This window comes from Prionailurus viverrinus, chromosome C1 (assembly GCF_022837055.1).
Source record: "Prionailurus viverrinus isolate Anna chromosome C1, UM_Priviv_1.0, whole genome shotgun sequence".
NCBI classification, from domain to species: Eukaryota; Metazoa; Chordata; class Mammalia; order Carnivora; family Felidae; genus Prionailurus; species Prionailurus viverrinus.
Genome location: NC_062568.1, coordinates 108,264,676 through 108,286,527, shown reverse-complemented (window position 1 = coordinate 108,286,527; position 21,852 = coordinate 108,264,676).

The following is a 21,852-nucleotide window of genomic DNA, read 5'->3' as shown; positions in this document are numbered from 1 at the left end:
TCCTTTCTTCGCACGTCATCCTAATAGTGTGAGCTTCTCTTAACACTCCCTTATGATGAAAAATCCCATCTCACTCTCATCTTTTCTCCCCTTATGGGGAGAAAGTAATTGGCCCAATTTTGAGGACAACAAACAGTGGGAAGATTCACCATGGACTGAAATTCATGTGCTTTGGTGTATAGATTAGGGAAATGGACCTCCTTTTTCTTCTATTGCAGTTTATGTTAAAGGAGTAAGGTTTGAGCAAACAGTTTCCAAATAATAACGAAATCATTTATTCCTGTTTGCTAATGAGTTTTATGCATATATGGGGATGGAGAGTGACCAGCTTGTCTCAGGTTACCTGCGACTTTCTCAGTTGTAACACTGAAAGATGTACATTCTGGGAAAGTCCTTAGCTCCAGGCAAATGGAGATGGTTGTCACACTAATGGGGAGCCTTATGAAAAGAATGGCTGTGACTTGAGGCTCAATTGGGACATTTTAGGTCTTTTGGTCTCCCATCAGTTTAACACCATCAATACTTCATGATCAAACCCCTCAATGTTTTTCATTGTTCTCTATTGTCTATTTTAGCTCTCTGAGTTTTTACTAACCATAAGTATCAACAGTTGTTCATTACTGGCTGTAGTACAAAATAGTTAAAATAAAAAAATATATGTAGGTTACAGCTTATACATAATTCCCTAGGCTTTCTCCTACTGAAGACAAATATCAGATTGCAAGTGAAAATCAAGTCTTACGGTAGTTCTTAAAACTTTCTGCTTTGTAAAAGGATTCTGCAAATGCATGTGCCTTCATTGCCACATAACACCATTGACCTGGATACTTTTGGGACTGTAAACACAGTGCACATGTCCTGGCATGTGGTGCTTCCTCATGACTAGGGCTTAATGTCATGCCCCTAATGTGTGTCTCAATACTTGACTTACAATTCTGAACATGACAAGCATTTCTTGTCTTTTCCCTCTGCTATAATGCACTTCCCCTTTCCCAGCCCAATGCTTGCCTTTTCCTCCATGGGACACATCTGGGATGCTGTCTTCTTGCTCAGACACCCACGACTCTGACTCCATCCTCTGCTTCCTCACTTTTGAAGGGGGCTGCACCCCCCACTGCAGCCCAGTCCAAGTCACCCTCTTGGGCTCTGTCCTCTTATTATCTTTTCTGCCATAACTAGGTTCTTCAAGATCTGACAGTCTGTCTGTCTGACTCTTTATCCAACCAATATTTATTGAATACTAACTACAGTCAATTTACAATACAGGTGATTTCTGTATCAGATACTAAGTTGGAACAAATTAGCTGTAAGAGGGGTGCCTGTGTGGCTCAGTTGGTTAAGCATCTGACTCTTGATCTTGGCTCAGGTCATGATATCACAGGTTTGTGAGTTTGAACCCCACATTGAGCTCTGCATAATAGCACAGGGCCTACTTATGATTTTCTCTCACCCTCTCTCTCTGCCCTGCCCCTGCTCGCACACACACACACACACTCTCTCTCTCTCTCACTCTCTCTCTCTCTCTCTCTCTTTCTCTCTCTCAAATAAGCCTCAAAAATTTTCTTTTTTTTTTTCTGAAATTTATTGACAAATTGGTTTCCATACAACACCCAGTGCTCATCCCAAAAGGTGCCCTCCTCAATACCCATCACCCACCCTCCCCTCCCTCCCACCCCCCATCAACCCTCAGTTTGTTCTCAGTTTTTTTTTTTTTTTTTTTTTTTTTTTTTTTTTTTTTTATAATTTAATATTGTTCTTTTTTTTTTTTTTTTTTTCTGAAATTTATTGACAAATTGGTTTCCATACAACACCCAGTGCTCATCCCAAAAGGTGCCCTCCTCAATACCCATCACCCACCCTCTCCTCCCTCCCACCCCCCATCAACCCTCAGTTTGTTCTCAGTTTTTAACAGTATCTTATGCTTTGGCTCTCTCCCATTCTAACCTCTTTTTTTTTTTTTCCTTCCCCTCCCCCATGGGTTCCTGTTAAGTTTCTCAGGATCCACATAAGAGTGAAACCATATGGTATCTGTCTTTTTCTGTATGGCTTATTTCACTTAGCATCACCCTCTCCAGTTCCATCCACGTTGCTACAAAAGGCCATATTTCATTTTTTCTCATTGCCACGTAATATTCCATTGTGTATATAAACCACAATTTCTTTATCCATTCATCAGTTGATGGACATTTAGGCTCTTTCCATAATTTGGCTATTGTTGAGAGTGCTGCTATGAACATTGGGGTACAAGTGGCCCTATGCATCAGTGCTCCTGTATCCCTTGGATAAATTCCTAGCAGTGCTATTGCTGGGTCATAGGGTAGGTCTATTTTTAATTTTCTGAGGAACCTCCACACTGCTTTCCAGAGCGGCTGCACCAATTTGCATTCCCACCAACAGTGCAAGAGGGTTCCCGTTTCTCCACATCCTCTCCAGCATCTATAGTCTCCTGATTTGTTCATTTTGGCCACTCTGACTGGCGTGAGGTGATACCTGAGTGTGGTTTTGATTTGTATTTCCCTGATAAGGAGCGACGCTGAACATCTTTTCATGTGCCTGTTGGCCATCCGGATGTCTTCTTTAGAGAAGTGTCTATTCATGTTTTCTGCCCATTTCTTCACTGGGTTATTTGTTTTTCGGGTGTGGAGTTTGGTGAGCTCTTTATAGATTTTGGATACTAGCCCTTTGTCCGATATGTCATTTGCGAATATCTTTTCCCATTCCGTTGGTTGCCTTTTAGTTTTGTTGGTTGTTTCCTTTGCTGTGCAGAAGCTGTTTATCTTCATAAGGTCCCAGTAATTCACTTTTGCTTTTAATTCCCTTGCCTTTGGGGATGTGTCAAGTAAGAGATTGCTACGGCTGAGGTCAGAGAGGTCTTTTCCTGCTTTCTCCTCTAAGGTTTGGATGGTTTCCTGTCTCACATTCAGGTCCTTTATCCATTTTGAGTTTATTTTTGTGAATGGTGTGAGAAAGTGGTCTAGTTTCAACCTTCTGCATGTTGCTGTCCAGTTCTCCCAGCACCATTTGTTAAAGAGGCTGTCTTTTTTCCATTGGATGTTCTTTCTTGCTTTGTCAAAGATTAGTTGGCCATACGTTTGTGGGTCTAGTTCTGGGGTTTCTATTCTATTCCATTGGTCTATGTGTCTGTTTTTGTGCCAATACCATGCTGTCTTGATGATGACAGCTTTGTAGTAGAGGCTAAAGTCTGGGATTGTGATGCCTCCTGCTTTGGTCTTCTTCTTCAAAATTCCTTTGGCTATTCGGGGCCTTTTGTGGTTCCATATGAATTTTAGGATTGCTTGTTCTAGTTTCGAGAAGAATGCTGGTGCAATGTTGATTGGGATTGCATTGGATGTGTAGATAGCTTTGGGTAGTATTGACATTTTGACAATATTTATTTTTCCAATCCATGAGCAGGGAATGTCTTTCCATTTCTTTAAATCTTCTTCAATTTCCTTCATAAGCTTTCTATAGTTTTCAGCATACAGATCCTTTACATCTTTGGTTAGATTTATTCCTAGGTATTTCATGCTTCTTGGTGCAATTGTGAATGGGATCAGTTTCTTTATTTGTCTTTCTGTTGCTTCATTGTTAGTGTATAAGAATGCAACTGATTTCTGTACATTGATTTTGTATCCTGCAACTTTGCTGAATTCCTGTATCAGTTCTAGCAGACTTTTGGTGGAGTCTATCGGATTTTCCATGTATAATATCATGTCATCTGCAAAAAGCGAAAGCTTGACTTCATCTTTGCCAATTTTGATGCCTTTGATTTCCTTTTGTTGTCTGATTGCTGATGCTAGAACTTCCAGCACTATGTTAAACAGCAGCGGTGAGAGTGGGCATCCTTGTCGTGTTCCTGATCTCAGGGAAAAAGCTTTCAGTTTTTCCCCGTTGAGGATGATGTTAGCTGTGGGCTTTTCATAAATGGCTTTTATGATCTTTAAGTATGTTCTTTCTATCCCGACTTTCTCAAGGGTTTTTATTAAGAAAGGGTGCTGGATTTTGTCGAAGGCCTTTTCTGCATCGATTGACAGGATCATATGGTTCTTCTCTTTTTTTTTTGTTAATGTGATGTATCACGTTGATTGCTTTGCGAATGTTGAACCAGCCCTGCATCCCAGGAATGAATCCCACTTGATCTTGGTGAATAATTCTTTTTATATGCCATGGAATTCGATTTGCTTGTATCTTATTGAGAATTTTTGCATCCATATTCATCAGGGATATTGGCCTGTAGTTCTCTTTTTTTACTGGCTCTCTGTCTGGTTTAGGAATCAAAGTAATACTGGCTTCATAGAATGAGTCTGGAAGTTTTCCTTCCCTTTCTATTTCTTGGAATAGCTTGAGAAGGATAGGTATTATCTCTGCTTTAAACGTCTGGTAGAACTCCCCTGGGAAGCCATCTGGTCCTGGACTCTTATTTGTTGGGAGATTTTTGATAACCGATTCAATTTCTTCACTGGTTATGGGTCTGTTCAAGCTTTCTATTTCCTCCTGATTGAGTTTTGGAAGAGTGTGGGTGTTTAGGAATTTGTCCATTTCTTCCAGGTTGTCCAATTTGTTGGCATATAATTTTTCATAGTATTCCCTGATAATTGTTTGGATCTCTGAGGGATTGGTTGTAATCATTCCATTTTCATTCATGATTTTATCTATTTGGGTCATCTCCCTTTTCTTTTTGAGAAGCCTGGCTAGAGATTTGTCAATTTTGTTTATTTTTTCAAAAAACCAACTCTTGGTTTCGTTGATCTGCTCTACAGTTTTTTTAGTTTCTATATTGTTTATTTCTGCTCTGATCTTTATTATTTCTCTTCTGCTGGGCTTAGGCTGCCTTTGCTGTTCTGCTTCTAGTTCCTTTAGGTGTGCTGTTAGATTTTGTATTTGGGATTTTTCTTGTTTCTTGAGATAGGCCTGGATTGCAATGTATTTTCCTCTCAGGACTGCCTTTGCTGCGTCCCAAAGCGTTTGGATTGTTGTATTTTCATTTTCGTTTGTTTCCATATATTTTTTAATTTCTTCTCTAATTGCCTGGTTGACCCACTCATTCATTAGTAGGGTGTTCTTTAACCTCCATGCTTTTGGAGGTTTTCCAGACTTTTTTCTGTGGTTGATTTCAAGCTTCATAGCATTGTGGTCTGAAAGTAAGCATGGTATAATTTCAATTCTTGTAAACTTATGAAGGGCTGTTTTGTGACCCAGTATATGATCTATCTTGGAGAATGTTCCATGTGCACTCGAGAAGAAAGTATATTCTGTTGCTTTGGGATGCAGAGTTCTAAATATATCTGTCAAGTCCATCTGATCCAATGTCTCATTCAGGGCCCTTGTTTCTTTATTGACCGTGTGTCTAGATGATCTATCCATTTCTGTAAGTGGTGTATTAAAGTCCCCTGCAATGACCACATTCTTATCAATAAGGTTGCTTATGTTTATGAGTAATTGTTTTATATATTTGGGGGCTCCGGTATTCGGTGCATAGACATTTATAATTGTTAACTCTTCCTGATGGATAGACCCTGTAACTATTATATAATGTCCTTCTTCATCTCTTGTTACAGCCTTTAATTTAAAGTCTAGTTTGTCTGATTTAAGTATGGCTACTCCAGCTTTCTTTTGGCTTCCAGTCGCGTGATAAATAGTTCTCCATCCCCTCACTCTCAATCTAAAGGTGTCCTCCGGTCTAAAATGAGTCTCTTGTAGACAGCAAATAGATGGGTCTTGTTTTTTTATCCATTCTGATACCCTATGTCTTTTGGTTGGCGCATTTAATCCATTTACATTCAGTGTTATTATAGAAAGATACGGGTTTAGAGTCATTGTGATGTCTGTATGTTTTATGCTTATAGTGATGTCTCTGGGACTTTGTCTCACAGGGTCCCCCTTAGGATCTCTTGTAGGGCTGGTTTAGTGGTGTTAAATTCCTTCAGTTTTTGTTTGTTTGGGAAGACCTTTAACTCTCCTTCTATTCTAAATGACAGACTTGCTGGATAAAGGATTCTCGGCTGCATATTTTTTCTGTCTAGCGCCCTGAAAATCTCGTGCCAATTCTTTCTGGCCTGCCAAGTTTCAAAAGAGAGATCAGTCACGAGTTTTATAGGTCTCCCTTTATATGTGAGGGCACGTTTACCCCTTGCTGCTTTCAGAATTTTCTCTTTATCCTTGTATTTTGCCAGTTTCACTATGATATGTCGTGCAGAAGATCGATTCAAGTTACGTCTGAAGGGAGTTCTCTGTGCCTCTTGGATTTCAATGCCTTTTTCCTTCCCCAGTTCAGGGAAGTTCTCAGCTATGATTTCTTCAAGTACCCCTTCAGCACCTTTCCCTCTCTCTTCCTCCTCTGGGATACCAATTATGCGTATATTATTTCTTTTTAGTGTATCACTTAATTCTCTAATTTTCCCCTCATACTCCTGGATTTTTTTATCTCTCTTTTTCTCAGCTTCCTCTTTTTCCATAACTTTATCTTCTAGTTCACCTATTCTCTCCTCTGCCTCTTCAAGCCGAGCTGTGGTGGTTTCCATTTTGTTATGCATTTCGTTTAAAGCGTTTTTCAGCTCCTCGTGACTGTTCCTTAGTCCCTTGATCTCTGTAGCAAGAGATTCTCTGCTGTCCTGTATACTGTTTTCAAGCCCAGCGATTAATTTTATGACTATTATTCTAAATTCACTTTCTGTTATATTATTTAAATCCTTTTTGATCAGCTCATTCGCTGTTGTTATTTCCTGGAGATTCTTCTGAGGGGAGTTCTTCCGCTTGGTCATTTTGGATAGTCCCTGGCGTGGTGAGGACCTGCAGGGCACTTCCCCTGTGCTGTGGTGTATAACTGGAGTTGGTGGGCGGGGCCGCAGTCAGACCTGATGTCTGCCCCCAGCCCACCGCTGGGGCCACAGTCAGGCTGGTGTGTGCCTTCTCTTCCCCTCTCCTAGGGCAGGATTCACTGTGGGGTGGTGTGGCTCGTCTGGGCTACTTGCACCCTGCCAGGCTTGTGATGCTGGGGATCTGGCGTATTAGCTGGGGTGGGTAGGCAAGGTGCTCGGGGGCAGGAGGGGCAGGCTTAGATCGCTTCTCCTTAGGTGATCCACTTCAGGAGGGGCCCTGTGGCAGCGGGAGGGAGTCAGATCCGCTGCCGGAGGTTTGGCTCCGCAGAAGCGCAGAGTTGGGTGTTTGCGCGGAGCGAGCAAGTTCCCTGGCAGGAACCGGTTCCCTTTGGGATTTCGGCTGGGGGATGGGCGGGGGAAATGGCACTGGCGAGCGCCTTTGTTCCCCACCAAACTGAGCTCTGTTGCCAGGGGGCTCAGCGCTCTCCCTCCCTTTGTCCTCCAGCCTTCCCGCTTTCCGAGCAGAGCTGTTAATTTATGACCTCCCAGACGCTAAGTCGCGCTTGCTGTCGGAACACAGTCCGCCCGGCCCCTCCGCTTTTGCAAGCCAGACTCGGGGGCTCTGCTTGGTCGGTGAGCCGCCCATCCGCCCCGGCTCCCTCCCGCCAGTCCGTGGAGCGTGCACCGCCTCGCCGCCCTTCCTACCCTCTTCCGTGGGCCTCTCGTCTGCGTTTGGCTCCGGCGACTCTGTTCTGCTAATACTCTGGCAGTTTTCTGGGTTATTTAGGCAGGTGTAGATGGAATCTAAGTGATCAGCAGGACGTGCAGTGAGCCCAGCGTCCTCCTAAGCCGCCATCTTGCCGCAACTCCGCCTCAAAAATTTTCAATAAGCTCTAAAACCTTTCTAAACTGGAAACACAGACACATATGGAATCAGTAGATCTGTGATCAAATCTTAGCTCCGTCCTTCACGTGGGGGAGATTTGCCATTCTTCATTTAACCTCTGGGTGTCAGTTTAATTATTATGTAAAACGGGACTAAATTCTTTGTTCTAAGTGAGGGTAGCAAGGATCAAAGTGAGAATTAATGGGAATTACAAAGGGCAACATAAATGTTATGGAGAATGTTAATGATTCTACTATTCCTCCCCTCCACCCCCCAAAGCCTGCTTGGCCTATGGTGTTCCATTAGTAAATCAAAGAAAAAGGCAAAGTTTACTTGACCAATGCCTCTAATTTCTGGTCATTTTGTTCCAATTATGTTTTCTCTACATTATCCATTGGTTCAGATGCCAGGTGACCAGTGTATCACTCTTCCAATCAGACAGGATGATGAATTTTCTAATGACGTTTTAGGTTTAAAGTAACAAGAGTTTCTTCAACTAATGTTCACTGTGTTTAGATGGCAAGTAATAGCAACATGCGAAAATACATGCAAAGATGATAAAGGGAAGAAACATCTGTTCCTGAAATTGAAACCAGATAAATTTCAAGGGATCATTTGTTTATTTGCAGCTTGCTTAAAGGTAGATTATTTTTTCCTTCAAATGTGTTCAGTAATTACCCACACATTCCATAGTTTCAGGAATTGCTAAAATAAATAGTCACTCATTATGGATTCCTTGGGTCTCATTTTGAGGTCAGTCCTGTCAAACTCACCTACTATTAATTTACATGTAAAATACTATTCTGCAGGTATGCTATTATAAATTGAGGATAATTTCATGGATAATTGCTTTAATGTTGCTAATTCTGGCATATCTACATAAAACAAAGGGTAAGAGTAGTGATTCTAATAATGTTGACATATTTTGAACCAGTGGAAATGATTTCTGATTTCAAACATCTTAGTTATAGATGTGTTGCATTGTTCTTGGAACCAGGGTGTCATGGAAAGAGAAGGCTTGGAATAAGGCAGATCTATTTGAATCAGTGCTTTTCTGGATGTCATTCAGCACTTATTTTGAGCCTTAGGATGGTCATCTGTAAAATAGGGAATGTAAAACCAAGGGCTTAAATCTCTTAGTCTAACTGTGTTCCAGTCACTTCTTAATCACTTTATATATGTGATCTCATTTAATCTTTTATAAAGGGAAGGAATCACATTAATAAAGCTGCATCTCCTGCTCTGGCTTAGCTTCAGCTGATCCTTTCCCAGGCTCCTGCCCTTCATCCTGTAAGAACACCATCATTTGGGGCAGCCCTGAGGCTCCCACAACCTGTGCCATAATATTGAACAATGTCCAGTGCCCAATAGGCACACCTGTGTACCCCCAACCCATGCACCATATATTCTTTTTTTCCCCAATATATGAAATTTATTGTTAAATTGGTTTCCATACAACACCCAGTGCTCATCCCAAAAGGTGCCCTCCTCAATACCCATCACCCACCCTCCCCTCCCTCCCACCCCCTGTCAACCCTCAGTTTGTTCTCAGTTTTTAAGAGTCTCTTATGCTTTCGCTCTCTCCCACTCTAACCTCTTTTTTTTTCCTTCCCCTTCCCCATGGGTTTCTGTTAAGTTTCTCAGGATCCACATAAGAGTGAAACCATATGGTATCTGTCTTTCTCTGTATGGCTTATTTCACTTAGCATCACACTCTCCAGTTCCATCTATGTTGCTACAAAGGGCCATATTTCGTTCTTTCTCATTGCCACGTAGTACTCCATTGTGTATATAAACCACAATTTCTTTATCCATTCATCAGTTGATGGACATTTAGGCTCTTTCCATAATTTGACTATTGTTAAGAGTGCTGCTATAAACATTGGGGTACAAGTGCCCCTATGCATCAGTACTCCTGTATCCCTTGGGTAGATTCCTAGCAGTGCTATTGCTGGGTCATAGGGTAGGTCTATTTTTAATTTTTTGAGGAACCTCCACACTGTTTTCCAGAATGGCTGCACCAGTTTGCATTCCCACCAACAGTGCAAGAAGGTTCCCGTTTCTCCACATCCTCTCCAGCATCTATAGTCTCCTGATTTGTTCATTTTGGCCACTCTGACTGGCGTGAGGTGATATCTGAGTGTGGTTTTGATTTTTATTTCCCTGATAAGGAGCGATGTTGAGCATCTTTTCATGTGCCTGTTGGCCATCTGGATGTCTTCTTTAGAGAAGTGTCTATTCATGTTTTCTGCCCATTTCTTCACTGGGTTATTTGTTTTTCGGGTGTGGAGTTTGGTGAGCTCTTTATAGATTTTGGATACTAGCCCTTTGTCCGATATGTCATTTGCAATATCTTTTCCCATTCCGTTGGTTGCCTTTTAGTTTTGTTGGTTGTTTCCTTTGCTGTGCAGAAGATTTTAATCTTCATAAGGTCCCAGTAATTCATTTTTGCTTTTAATTCCCTTGCCTTTGGGGATGTGTCGAGTAAGAGAATGCAATACCAATCAAAATTGCACCAGCATTCTTCTCGAAACTAGAACAAGCAATTCTAAAATTCATATGGGAACACAAAAGGCCCCAAATAGCCAAAGTAATTTTGAAGAAGAAGACTAAAGCAGGAGGCATCACAATCCCAGACTTTAGCCTCTACTACAAAGCTGTCATCATCAAGACAGCGTAGTATTGGCACAAAAACAGACACATAGACCAATGCAATAGGATAGAAACCCCAGAACTAGATCCACAAACGTATGGCCAACTAATCTTTGACAAAGCAAGAAAGAACATCCAATGGAAAAAAGACAGTCTCTTTAACAAATTGTGCTAGGAGAACTGGATAGCAACATGAAGAAGGTTGAAAATAGACCACTTTCTCACACCATTCACAAAAACAAACTCAAAATGGATAAAGGATCTGAATGTGAGACAGGAAACCATCAAAACCCTAGAGGAGAAAGCAGGAAAAGACCTCTCTGACCTCAGCCGTAGCAATCTCTTACCCACAATATATTCTTTACACAGGGGGATGAGACAATGCACCAGGCCTCTCTATACTTTACCACCACACAGCAGTGAAGGACAGAGGAGACCTTTGATCTCACTGTATCCAGGACCACAGGTTTTCCTCTTGAATCTGATCTTCAGACCATGGAAGATTTTACTTCAAAATATAAATCTGAATTTGTTTCCTACTAGAATTCCAGGGTTTTGTAGAATGTTCACCACCATCCCACCCTCAAAAGCCTCCTGGGGCGCCTGGGTGGCGCAGTCGGTTAAGCGTCCGACTTCAGCCAGGTCACGATCTCGCGGTCTGTGAGTTCGAGCCCCGCGTCGGGCTCTGGGCTGATGGCTCGGAGCCTGGAGCCTGTTTCCGATTCTGTGTCTCCCTCTCTCTCTGCCCCTCCCCCGTTCATGCTCTGTCTCTCTCTGTCCCAAAAATAAATAAACGTTGAAAAAAAAAAATTAAAAAAAAAAAAGCCTCCTGCCCCACACATACTCATTTCATGCTCTCTGGTATAGTCGCCATGTTAATATAAACCTTATTCAAATAAGGCGATATTTCATGAAACTGTAAATGTATATAAAGAAATACTGAAGAAAGCACTTAGGAGTGAGACTGCATGTGACCTTTGAGTCCTCGGACTTCCTCCTTTGCTGAGTCCCTTATCCTCCCTCTGGCTGCTTGGATGTGAGCTAAGCCTAGGAATTCGGGATGTCAGTGGTGTTCTGGGTTCCCAAACACACTTCCTTCCCTTGCTTCATTTCCCAGAAACATTGCCAAATATCTCAAAAAGCACTCAACCAGGCACCAGCTGGCATTCATTAAATGCTTGGTGAATGTCTGGTTCTGAATCAGACAGAAAGCAATTTAAAAACATCTGTTCCCTGTTACCAGGATGGAGATCCTTTATCAGTAACCATGGACTTTTAGTCCTGAGGAAAAATCAACAAAGACAAAGCAAAAACACCCTGAACCATGAAATATTGAAAGGTGTTTTTGTTTGTTTCATTTTCAGTCAATACCCTGATGTTTGCTTAGCTGGAAAGGAAAGTGGGGACTAGTTTTAGATACTTCTAGCCAATTGACCAAGGGGACATGCTGACTAGATCATAAATAGGAAAGAAAAATGCTGCTTCCACATCCACATTTCCCAATTCTTCCACACTGGCCAGGCCCTTCTCAATGTCATAACCTCTCAGTTCCAGTGACATTCATATGTATGACCAGAACACCCAGGTTACCTTGATGCATTGGCACTGGAGAATTCCATTGGTAGCTCTCTTTTTATCCTTCACTTTTGGGATCCTGGCATCATGAACCCTTGGCCTATGATGACATCCATCAGGTAGATGCTGAAACTGCACTCTGTGTAGACTTAAAGGGAAGGAGAATGAACGCTATCAAAAGACAAAGAGGCTGCCAATTTTGTAGTTCCAGTTAATACACAAAAAGATGCACAATCATTGGCTAGAGTGTTTCTTAATCTTGGAGTGTCAATTACTCAAGAATCTCACTGTTGAAGGGAGAGCATAGAATAGTCTCCAGATTCTAAACTCTATGGAGCTTACATGGTTGATGGCCCATATTCTCCATCCTCAGGATGAGATGGAATACAGCACTGTGACTCCAAGGCAAGGCAGCAGCTTGTGAGAGAGGAGGCTAAAAAGATTATCTTTGGAACTACTTCCAAATCAAGGAGCACTTGCTAAAATGAAATTGCTTGAGAATGGTTGGAAAAGAAAAATAACAGCATAGTTTTGGCAGAGCAATTATGTATATATTTAAATGGGCCAAGTGAGCCAGATTTGGGGTTGGTTATTTTTAATGGAAAATTTTTTCTCTCTCCTGGAGTCTTATATTTAGCCCAGGCTAATTCTTGTCCTGGAAAAGCCTTCACAATGCCCCTGAAATCAAGAAGTGCAGAATTCTACAATCTGCCCTAATGAAAACAATTCTTATTGTTACTATGTAATGGAGCAAATTTGAGATAGTGAAACTCAGAGTTGTGTGGAGGGTAGCTATATAGGCCTGAAAGCCAGGGTGAAATCATGCAAAGAAGTCTACATCCAGGATTTTCTGGCATCTGACTCATTGCTTTTAAGCCAATTAAGTCTTACCTCCTTTTCCAAAAGGGTTTTATTTTGAAAAATTTTTCATAAATATAAAAATTCACTTTAGAGAAATTTTAGGTTCACAGTAAAATTGAGAGAAAAGTAGAGAGAGTTCCCTTATGTCCACTGACCCAACACACATGCATAGAATTCCTCATTATCCACATTTCTGCCAGACTGGTACATTTGCTACAATTGATGAACCTACATTGACATCATAATCTCCATAGTTCATACTTTGCCTGAAAGTACATTAAGTTTGGACAAATGTATAGTATTATGTATCCATCATGGGAGTATCATACAGAGTATTTTCACTGTGCTAAATAAACATCCTCTGCCCTTCTTGTCCAACACCTGGCAACAATCTTTTTACCATCTCTATAATATTGCTTTCCTAGAATATCATATAGTTGGTATCATAAAATCAAGCATGGCTTTCAATGTGTCAAATTTGCACTTATATAAATATTTATGATATACATTTTAATTTCTTAGGTATTTTTAAAAAAAATTTTAATGTTTCTTTATTTTTGAGACAGAGACAGAGCATCAGCGGGGGAGGGACAGAGAGAGAGGGAGACACAGAATCCAAAGCAGGCTCCAAGCTCTGAGCTGTCAGCACAGAGCCTGATGTGGGGTTTGAACCCATGGACTGTGAGATCACAACCTGAGCTGAAGTCAGACGCTCAACTGACTGAGCCACCCAGGCACCCCTAATTTCTTAGGTATTAAGTCTATAAGTATAAATGACTTAGTGAAAAAGAGGTTTAAATAGGACTCTCCACAACAGTCTTCAAGCTTGCTGACCACATAGCCTCTTGCTCAGATATCCTTCCAATTTTTCTACATGTAAATACAAATGCTCACAGGAACAAGAGAAGTAACCTAAATTAGTCATACTGGCTATATATAAGAAATCAGAGAAAACAAGTAGGATACACCCTCACTTCTACAATGAAATGTTCTCTCGTCCATTTTTCCAACCCTAGGTATTCTCGGTCTAGCTTTCATTGAATCACTTTTATTGTCATGTTTTTTTTTTTTATTGTGGTAAAATACACATAACATAAAATTTTATATTTTAACCATTTTAAGAGCACAGTTAAGTGACATTAAGTACAGTCACCTTGTTCTGTAACCATCACCACTCTTCATCTCCAGAGCTTTTTCATCTTCCCAACTGAATTTCTGTCCCCATTAAGCACTAACTCCCAGTTCCTACCTTCCCCAGCCCTTGACAGCCACCATTCTATTTTGTGTGTCTATGAATCTGACTGCTTTAGATTCACTCCACCACTTCTGAAACAGTTAAAGAGGCAGATAATTCTTTTTCTATCTTAGAAGAAGAAACAGAAGGAGGAGTACAGTAGTAGAGAAGAGTATTGGGGAGAAAAACACAGCCATGTAAGCTGATGACAAACGGTAAACTGGTCTTCAGCCCCATGTCGCAGAATCCAAGAAATGGTAGGAAATATGGGGTGGCCAGACACCCCAGTTTGCTTGGGATCAGGGTATTTCCCAGGACATAGAAAGTTTAGTGCTAAAACTAGGGTAGTAGTAAGAAAGCTGGTATGTCTGGTTACCTAAATTCCACACAATAAGGAAAGAGAAAATTATCCCAAAAGATCCCTTGCTTTCATTCAGCTGATTGTTTCTATGTGGAAATATAGGCCCACTAATTGCCAAATTTCTAATTTTTTTAAAGAAAAGCCAGACCTTTCGGATTTTATAGGATTTTATGCACAATATTCCTATTTTTTAATATGCATTTAGTTATATATATATATATAAAACTTTACCTGTAGGGGCCAGCCAGCCCAGCCCTTTCCATGCTCCTGCACACCCTCTGCCTTCTGAATCTGTGAGGTATGTGATAACGAGTACAGAGACATGAATCTCACTTTGATTCTGGGGTAATTAGCTGCCTGACCTCACTGTGAGCCAGGCTTGTATTTGTGGTACAACACACATCAATTCCATAACAAAATAAGACAATGTGAAGATAGCCTTCTGGTAGCGGCATGGCACTAGAATCTGCTCAGTTGACATTTATCCCAACAACTAAGTCACTGGGAACTCTGTAAGTACAACTAAGTGCACACAATAAATACAGAAATTCCACAATTGCATGCCTCATCATCCTCACCAGGAGCTAGTGGTGGGTTCAGAGAATGGCCCCTGGTCAATGCGAAATATTTTTCTTTTTTCTGAAGCTCCAGGCTTTCCATTAGTCCCTACAGATTTGTAAACTTGTCCTTTATTAGAATGAACTGTGTGTTGCTCATCAAACTTTCATTTGGAAAAAATTCCCAGACTGTGTGTGTGATTTCTCAACATTCTCAGGCCATGCTCAGGACTGAAACTCTCAGCCTGTCTTTCTCAGGGTGATCACGGAGGCTTTGCTTCTCTCACCTGTTTTCTGCTGAGCGTCCTTCACTCACTCTTAGGGTCAAGCTCCTCTTTATGCTTTTACATGCAGCTACTCCTTTGTGATGTAAAGACCTACCAGATGTGTCTGAGCTGAGCACATTTTCCCTTCTGGGATTGAAAGTGGGAATAGGTTCTCTATAACCTGTGCACACCTAGCTGGCTACTGTCACCAGGAGGTGTTTTGGCTTCCTCTGGTCATTGTCCTGGGTGCTCCCCTTGCACAAGGCTGACTCATTACAACATTCACTCTGCTGGCTCACCTTATCCAGCCATTCCAGAGTAGGTCACTGGGAGTCCAAACCAAGAGTTTTTTCTGTCCAACTGAAAATACCTAGACCCCTCTCTTTCTCCTCTTTCCTACTGCATGTGTTATGATTGAAGCACACATGACTCCCCTAGTGTCCGGCAATTTGTCATACAAATGCTGAAAAATACAATTTATGACATTACATAATATAATTAATTTTAAAAATGATATGTGTGTAGAAAGGTATTATGTCAAAAAATCTTATTATTAATTTTAAAGTTACCATGTAAAGTTATTATATTTCTGAGTCCACATGTGTATGACAGTGCCATGTGTAAACATGTTCAGATGTTCTTGCTTGTAATGTTCTGATATACTTCAGAACTAAATTGAATCCAGTCAAGCTTACCTCATTTGAAAGTAAACCCAATTTCAAGCCACTTCATGGAAATTGGACCTGGAATATTAGATCGTTCACCTGTGCGTTTCATTGACTGTGTTCTACTTTTTGTCTTAGCTACATTCTATGATACTGAAGCAAAGATAACCTCAAACTCCAGCTGTTCAGAGCTGTTCAGAAGCTGCTGTCCCTGCCTAGGAATGTTACCAGCAATAAAACATTTCTTCATTTTAGTTTTTTCTTTAATCAGCATGTGATTCTTTAGAACTCTGCAGTGGTATTGTCTGACTCTATCACACAGGCTTGAGTGGATCATGTGATCCCTGCAGCATCCAGCAGAGCAGAAGATGACCATTAACATGAGGGTGTGATCAGCTTCTCTCATCCAGAATCCTCCCACAATGAAGTCCAGCCATTGACAGAGTGTCAGGTATAGGGGGCCAGAAAAAGCAGCGAGGCATGGAGTAAAGACCACTTTGACCTCAGTCTTGTTCAGGGCCTTGGTGAGAGAAGAGAAGAATAATATGAATCTTCAACCTGAGCATCTCATTTGACTGTCCTGGAGCAAACACCACTTTCTGAAATTCTGTCCCTGCTTCTCCTAGGCACTTCTGCCTTTCTGGCCTCTCATCTTCACAAGTCTGTTCCATCCCTGCCTACATTTTACATAAAATTAATCCTCAACTTCCAACAGCAAAAGACATACTTTAACTCTTTCTGAGTTAAGGTGAGGCCTTTATCTAACATATGTCAGTATTGATATAACATAAAAAAACAACTCCTTTTTCTTCAACTTCCCTGACCCTATACTCTAATTAAATTCTCTGACTGTCCTTCCAGCCACTTGAACAAGTAGGTTTCTTTCAGCCATACAGTGGATGGAAGCATATCCAGTTCTAGCCCTTGATGCTCTTTTTTATTATTATTAGTCTTGCATTCATATCCACAGTTTGTTGCACTTACGCACTAAAATCTACCAGTCTATACTCCAAATCCTGAAAAACAATTTGCTTCCTCTTCCTCTTATGTGTTCTTGCTATTTTTCTATCTCCATTAGAAGTTGCCTTAGCCTCTTTGTCATTAAGATTTGGATACCTCAAGATTTCTCACTTTGAGCTTTGAACATCGAATCAACCACAGAATACTTTCATCTCCACATCTACAATGTCCTGTGTCATTGCTTCCTTCTTTCCCTTTCAGTTATCATTGTACTAGTGTGAGCTTTTGTGAAATTTACCTAGATTGAGTCGAGACATTTGTCTCCCAAACTTGTTCCTTCTACTTGCAATTTCCTCAAACATTACTATCAGCAAGATCATGAGGAGGTGCAGATTGCTATGGACATCAGATTTTCTGTAGATGGCATGAGCTGAAACAGATGACTCTAAAGTTCTCCAATAAATAATAAAAATCAGACTGCTAAGCCTCAAAATAAAAAGTTTCCACTATTTGAGTTCTACTTGGTTTTTCAGACTAATCTCACACTGAACCTCTCCAACTCCCTTCCACACTCCTACTGCTAATCCCACCCTTTACCCCATGCTTTAGCAGCCATTCTCCTTCCTATAAGATCCCATCGTGGGTTGCCAGATAAAAATATAGAACACTTGAATTTCTGATAAAAACTTAATAATTTTGTGCAGATATATCCCATAAAAGTATTTGGAATATATCAAAAGGTCATTTATTTTTTTTATTAATTATTTATCTAACTGGGCATTCTATATTTTATCTAGCAATCTAGCAGGAATGATAGGTTTTCTTTTCTTAAATAATTTTATTGAGGCGTTATTAACATTACCAAAAATGCATTTATTTGAAATGCATAATTCAATGGTTTTCAGTGTATTCACAGAGTTTTAATAATCATCAACATGGTCTCAGTTTAGAATATTATAATTCTCACGAAAAGAAACTACCTATTCATAGTCAGTTACCCCACTCCATGTCATCCTCAACCCTAGGTAACCATTAATCTATGCTCTGTTTCTATGCATTTTCCAACTCTGGATATATCATACAATAATATATGGTCTTTTATGACTGAATTCTTTTGCTTAGCATGTTTTCAAGCTTCATCCATGTTATAGCATGTATCAATATTTTGTTGATTTTTATGGCTGAATAATATCCCATTTTATAGATATACCAAAGTTTGTGTATCTATTCATAAGTTGAAGGACATTTGGATTGTTTATATGTTTTGGCTATAATGAATGACGCTGCTATGAAAATTTGGGTATCCATTTTTTTGTAGACACATTTTCATTTCTTTTGGGCATAAAAATAGACATACAGTAACTGTTTTATTTTAAAAATTTTAATTCTAGTGTAGTTAACATACAGTGTTATATTAGTTTCAGGTGTACAATTTGTGACTCAACAATTCCATATATTACTTAATGCTCATCAAGATAAGTATACTTTTAATTCCCTTCACCTATTTCACCCATTCCTCCATCAACCTCCTCTTTGTTAACCAATAGCTTCTCTATAGTTAAATATGCTTTTGTTTTATCTCTTTTTACCTTTTGTTTTGTCTCTTAAATTTTACATATGATTGAAATCATAGAGTAATTGTCTTTCTCTGATGACTTATTTTGCTTAGCATTATACTCTCTAGCACCATCCATGCTGTTGAAAATGGCAAGATTTCATTCCTTTTTATGGCTGAATAATATTCTGTTGTGGTTATACACACACACACACACACACACACACACACACACCACATCTTTATCCATTCATCTATCAGTGGACACTGGGCTGCTTCCATAATTTGGCTATTGTAAATAATACTGCTAAAAACATAGGGCTGCATGTATATATTTTTGAATTAGTGTTTTTGTATTGTTTTAGATAAATAACCAGTAGCACAATTACTTCATCTAGATTATTTTTAACTTTTTGAGGAGCCTCCATACTATTTTCCACAGTGACTGCACCAGTTTGCATTCTTACCAGCAGTGCAAGAGGGTTCCTTTTCCTCCACATCCTTACCAACACTTGTTGTTTCTTGTGTTGTTGATTTTAACCATTTGGACAGGTGTGAAGTGATATCTCATTACTTTATATTTAGCAATTTAAAGAACTGCCAAATTCTTTTCAAAGAGGCTATACCATTTTGCATTCCAACCACCACTGCATGAAAGTTCCAATTTTTTTCACATCCTTGACAATACTTATTATTGTCTGTATTTTTGATTTTCTTTTTTAATTAAGTAATTAATTTTTTTTGAGAGAGAGAGCAAGCCAGGGAGGGGCAGAGAGAGAGGGAGAGAGAAATCCCAAGCAGGCTCCACACTTTCAGTGCAGAGTCTAATGCGGGGCTCAAACTCATGAATTGTGAGATCATGACCTGAGCTGAAACCAAGAGTCAGACTCTTAACCAACTGAGCCACCCAGGCATCTCTCTGACCTTCATCATCCTAGTGGCTGTGAAGTGGTATCCCCTTGTGGTTTTGTTTTATGTTTCCCTGATGACTAACGATGCCGAGCATTTTTATGTGCTTCTTACCATTTGTAAATCTCCTGTGGAGAAATATGCAAACCCTTTGCCCATTTTTATAAAGTTTAAGTTAAAAAATTGAGTATAGTTGACACATAATGTTACGTTAGTTTCAGGTGTACAGCATATTGATTCAACAAGTTTGTATATTACACTATGCTCATCACCAGTGTAGCTACCATCTGTCACCATACAAGGATATTACAATACCATTGACTCTATTCCCTATGTTGTGTTTATTCATTTCACAACTGGAAACCTGTACCTTCCACTCCCACACACCCATTTAGCTCATCCCTCACCCTACTCCCCTCTGGCAGTTTGTTCTTCATATTTATAGGTCTGATTATGTTTTGTGTTTGTTTATTCATTTGTTTCATTTTTTAGATTCCACATAGAAGTGAAACAATATGGTATCTCTCTTTCTGTCTGACTTATTTCACTCAGCATAATACCCTTTGGGTCCATCCATGTTTTTGCACATGGCAAGATCTCATATTTTTTTATTCCTTTGCTTATTTATTTAGTGAAAGAAAGAGTACACACATGCAAGTTGGGCAGGGACAGAGAAGAAATACAGGCACAGAGAGGGAGTAGAGAGAATCCCAAGAAGGCTCCACACTGTCAGTGCAGAGCCCAATGCGGGGCTAAACTCACAAATCATGAGATCATGACCTGAGCTGAAATCAAGACTTAGGATGCTTAACCAACTGAGCCAGTCAGGCACACTCCTTTGCTTATTTTAAAATTGAATTGACTTTTTATTAGTAAATTGTAAGAGTTCTTTATATATTCTCAACACAAGTCCCTTTTTCATATGGTTTGAAATATATTTTCCCATTCTCTATGCTGTCTTTTGTTGATTATTTTCTTTGAAGAACAGAAGTTTTTAATTTTGATGAAGCCCCACTTATCTATCTTTTCTTTGTTTTTTGTGCTTTGTGTGTCATCTCTAACAAGTGTACTAACCATGCTAGGTGGGAATGGATAGGTGGTGCCTGCCTTCCCTTCTAGAGTGCAAGTGCCACAGGACAGCACATCTGCCCATGTCCTCCAAATCTAGAAAAACATTTAACACAGAGATGCTCAACAACTATTTATTGAATAAAAGAATGAATGAATAAATAAAATGTGGGTTTAATGAGGAATGAAATAGTAGCCTAATTAGAAGGAATCTCAGAGAGAAATCTCATTTTTTTAGATAGAGAGAGTTGAGCATGTTTATAGATAGGGATGACAAGCAGTTGAAAAGCAATGAGTATACAGAACAAATTAATCAATGGAGCGAATAGAAAGGGACCCCAGATTGAGAATGACCTGGCAGAAGAGGGTCACCTTCTCCACAGAAACACAGATGTATGTCAGTTGAGAATGGAGGGTTCATGGCTGGAGGCCTGGCTCTGTCTTGTGTTTGTTCTGAGGGAGGTGATGCAATATACCTGCCTGAGGGTGTAGAGCTTGCAGAGTAGAACCATCACTAGGGATAAATAAGCAATTCCTAGTTCTTGCAGGAGACCCAGGGGATGCTAATAATAATCATTTTCTTGCTACCAATCCCCATGCTTGGGAGATTATTTTTCCCATAAGTATTCTGCACCACAGGGTACAGGAGAAACAGAGGATCTGCATTGTATGCCTGAAGGAATGCCTCTCTGCACCGAGATTTCTGCAGTGTTCACTTGGCATTGGATCCTAAGACCTGTGGCTGTCAAGCACATTTATCTGGATCGTGGAAGTGTCCCCACTCCAATCCTTTGTCAGCATCTTTCTATGGTTTCACCCAGAAATATACTTGATAGAGTGAATTTGGTCTCCTTTTCCCTTTATCATCTTGGGCTAACATGCTGCCATTCTTGATAGTGTGTTATAAAAACAAGCATTTACTCCTAATGGGTATTCTCCTTTTCACAGCAAGTACTAACACCAAAAATAAACCATTGCCTACACTAAAGGCAAACTATTTAACAACTGAATTTGAGTGTGGCTGAAGAAATTAGATGAAATTATGGAGAAACATATTGTCCCAACACAGTGTTGCTACCCAGAGTGGAGAGGAGCTATTTATAGCTGTTAGGCTGGCTGCAGATTATGTTTTGAGAATGGCTTCACAGATGGCAGCATAATGTGTGCCTGACTCCAGGCAAGGGGATATGAATTACTTATTACATACAAAATAATTTCACTTGTATCCCAAGCGAAATGATATTTTGAAGTAAAATGTTCCTGTAAGAATCATGAGTTTGTTTCTTCAATGAAGAGAAAACAAAAGTGAAAGAAATTACACTAAACATCTCTTAGCTTCCATTATTTTAATTTGTATGGACTTACTTTAATTGTGGTTGCCATGTTATACCAGATACTTGGAGCCAATTGGACTTATTTATTCTCTGCTACTGAAGGGGTCCCTGAGGAACTGTAGAGTTCACACATCACCTGGGCACCAGGATT